Raw genomic sequence first — 3,930 nt, 5'->3', positions numbered from 1 at the left:
CAAGCTAGTCAATGGGGTGAACACCTTGGCTTTGGCTGGCTGGCTCAGGACTGAACTAGATAACAGCAGAGGATGAGGAAAGGAGCGAAGGTTCCTGCCCCAGGGTGCTCTCGCCCAACTTACCAGTTCCCTGAGGCTTACCAGTTAGACAGGCAGCCTCGCCTCCCCAACCTGGGCTTTAGCTAGTTCACCAAGGCTCTTTCCTTCTCCCTTCCCCTCTACTTAACTTTCCGGAGCAGAATAACAGCTTGTGTGTACCCGAAGTGGTGCCTGGGGTGCTGTTATTTAAAGAGCTCTGCCTCTGAATACAACAGGTGCCGCTCACCACCTAGCTTCCAAATTTTAACTGTTAGTTTTTCTTTTTTTCTCTCCAGAGGTAAATATGAATTTTTGATTTAAAGGCCTTGCCTGGCTCAGATAATCATCCTTTCCTTCCCTCCTTACCTCCCACCCTTCCTTTCTACCTTCCTTCCTCCCTCTTACTTTCTCTTTTCATTTCAAGCCACAGGCTGAAGTCTTCCTCAGCAATGTCACCCATCTGTCCTGTTGGATCTGGAATTTTCTGATCCTTGAGCCTGCTGTGCTGACCCTGAAGTCCCCTTCTCCTGACTCTGCCTGCTGAACAAACCTCCCAACCAGGCTCAGTCATAATACCTGTGTCCTTACTAAAGGTCTTACATAGCCCAAGTCACCTGACACTGGACTAGTCAAGGAAGGGTGACAAAGATAGACATGTTAGGCAGATGGGGAAGAAAATGCCACAAAAAACTAGACACCACCAAATGCTAATATTCCCTCTTGGACAAATTAGAAGTATGAGAATGTATAACATTAAAATTTTTTGTTTTAGAGATTTCAGTTTTTTATTCTTAAACTCATGGAAACCACTAACCAAATAGAAGACCTGAAAGCAAAAGAGGGCACAGCTTCTTACTTGGCTGGAGTTGCTTAATCTTAATATTTGAGCCTGTGCAGGCACAAATCCTGGGGGACTAGATTAAGAGACCACCTTCTTATACAGCTAAGTAAGGACTTTTTTATTTAAATATATTTTTATTGATTTTAGAGAGAGAGGAAGGGAGAGGGAGAGAGAGAGAGAAGCCTCGATTGGTTGCCTCCCATAGTGCCTGGGGACCAAACCAGAAACCTGGGCATGTGCCCTGACCGGGAATGGAACTGCCAACCTTTTGGTGCACTGGACAACATTCAATCAACTGAGCCACACCAGCCAGGGTAGGTCATTTTTAAAAAAAGATAATATCTTATCACCATAATTTAATGAAATAAGGGGTATTTTAGCGTTAAATATTTTAATGAATTTAGCATGATGTAAACTTAATACATTGACCTTTTCACTTACCAAAGAACTAATGAAAATTACAGTCTACTTAACAGCATTTGAGAACCCAAATCTCGGTGCATCCAACATCACTTAAGAGAAAGAGACTATATTTGGTTGGTATGCCTATTGGATCTATGGAGAAGTGAAGTCTCAGAAGGTTAAACAAGTTGCCCAAAGTCACACAGCTAAAGTCAGAGCTAAAATTCAAACCCAAGACAAAACTCTTTCCCATGAAGAACAAGGGGTGGGGAGTGGAAGGGGTAACAACAGATTTTTCCAGACCCAATATTAAATAAATGTTACTAGGCCTATTCTTCCTGCTATATATTTTTCTGCCAATTAGTCAATTTTCCTATTATGTTTTTTTTATTTCACAAAGAGCCCTGCTACCTTGTAAAGAGATTCTGGAATAGATTGTGTCTCTCTTTTAAATTATTAGCTTCCTTGATTACAAATCAACTTCAGCGGTTTGGTGATCATAAGTCCCTTCCGTGAGGCCTCTTTATTTCCTGCTGGGAAGTAAAGAATGGATTGTGGGGATTTTAGACTCCAAGAACCTGACTTTCCAACCCTAGAACTCAGAAACAGCAAACATGCTGACAAGCACTAACAGGGCCACGGGGAAGCTCTGGCCAGGCTGTGGCCCCCTGCAATGGACCCTTCGCCTGCCAGCCAGATGGTCTCCAGCAGGTCTTCTCAGCCAGGTGATGTTGGTAGTGACTGTGTGATTTGGGCATTTCTCTGCACCCTCGGCCAAGCTGCAAATGGGAGGAGTTTGGATAAGATGATCGTGAGGGTTTCTCCCAGGTTGGCAACGACAATCTCAGGACATTTTCTGCTCCTAAATATAAGGATCAGGTATTTCTCCTCATTAAGCTACCCACAATCTGGGAACAAAAGAAGACTTCTCTTCATTGTCCCCCCCCCCCCCCCCCCGCAATGTCCTGCACTTTCACCAACCCTCAACATGACAGATACTGGGCCAGCCAAAGTATTTCCCCTTTTTTTCTTTTCTTTCTCAATGCGTTTACTTTGAGTCATGAGGGAAAAATCTTACAGGTACACATGAAAAAGACAGACATGATCACAGGTAAAAGTGAAGACAATTTAACCAGAAAGTTTTAACGCCTGTCACTGTTAAAACTGAAGTTCAGAGTATGACGTGTTGCAGGGCTGAAATGAATGGTAACTGGCATTCCTCTCCTCCTTGCTCCCCTCTCTTTTTACAATATCCACACAAACCTCATAATCATTCTCAAGGGCAGCCATGTTCTCACAGGCCTCAGAAAACTCCATGATCATTCATGCCCTCACCCACGTATCAGTGGAAGAAGGCACGCTTGACATCCATCTGGTCAAACTGTGGTCCAGGCGAGCCAGGGCCTCAGCAATCGCTGTGTTGTTGCTCAGCATGCACACAGCTCACTGTACTTTGGCCGGGTCTCCCCCAGGTACCGAGCCAGTAGGGCACCAGTCCACACACTGGATGTTGCACTTGGTCTTGATAGTGGCAAAGGCAGCATTGACATCTTTGGGAACCATGTCACCACGTTTCAACAGGCAGCAAGCCATGGCGAAGGTCATATGGTGAACCATCTGGCTGACTCAACGTACAAGCTGGTGCTCTCTACTACAGAAAGCTGTTCATGGTAGGCTTTCTCAGCAGAGATGACAAGGGCATATGTGGCCAGAGGGAAGTGGATGTGGGGATAGGGCACCAGGTTGGTCTGGGATTTGGTCAGATCAACATTTAGGGCTCCATCAAATCTGAGGGAAGCAGTAATGGGGACACAATCTGGCTAATAAGGTGGTTACGGTTAGTGTAGGTTCTACACTTAATACAGGGTGTGGCAAAAGTAGGTTTACAATTGTGAGTATGCACAACACAGTTTATTCTTCTATTATTATTTATTAATTATATTATTTTCCCTATGAACAACTGTAAACCTACTTTTGCCCCACCCTGTATTGAGGTTTCTACAACATATGTCACAGACGGCCTCCTTGTCAACCACGAAGGCACAATCAGAGTGCTCCAGGGTGGTATGGGTAGTGAGGATGGAGTTGTAGGGCTTAACTACAGCTGTGGAAACCTGGGGAGCTAGGTAAATGGAGAACTCCAGCTTGAACTTCTTGCCATAAGCAACAGAGAGGTGTGCCATCAGCAGGGAGGTAAACCCAGAAACAGCTCCCCAACCAAAGATGTGGAAAACCAAGACGCCCTGAAGACCTGTGCACTGGTCAGCCGGTGTCCGAATTCGGTCCAAGACAAGGTCAATGATCTCCTTGCTGACGGTGTAGGGTCCATGGGCATACCCATTGGCAGCATCCTCCTTGCCTGTGATGAGCTGCTCTGGGTGGAAGAGCTGGCAGTAGGTACCAGTGTGAACTTCACCAATGATTATAGGTTTCAGGTCTAAAACCCTGCCCTGCACATGCTTGCCTGCGCCTGTCTTACTGAAGATGAGGTTGAAGGAGTCATCTCCCCGACTAATGGTCTTGTCACTTGGCATTTGGCCATCGGGCTGGATGCCAGGTTCCAGTCAGTAGAGCTCCCAGCAGGCTTTGCTGATCTGGACGCCAGCCTG

General features: G+C 45.8%; 1 pseudogene across 1 annotated transcript; it reads right to left on the bottom strand.

Annotated features, from left to right (window-relative positions):
• Positions 1-2,479: 2,479 nt before the first annotated feature.
• Positions 2,480-3,930, bottom strand: LOC308560954 (tubulin alpha-1B chain pseudogene; annotated as a pseudogene). The gene is made up of 2 exons: positions 3,305-3,930; positions 2,480-3,171 (listed from the first exon to the last, which is right to left on the bottom strand). The product of its transcript is annotated as a tubulin alpha-1B chain pseudogene (transcript).

This window comes from Miniopterus schreibersii (genome assembly GCF_964146895.1).
Source record: "Miniopterus schreibersii genome assembly, chromosome: 8".
Taxonomy (NCBI): Eukaryota; Metazoa; Chordata; class Mammalia; order Chiroptera; family Miniopteridae; genus Miniopterus; species Miniopterus schreibersii.
This window is presented reverse-complemented; position numbering and strand designations above follow the sequence as displayed.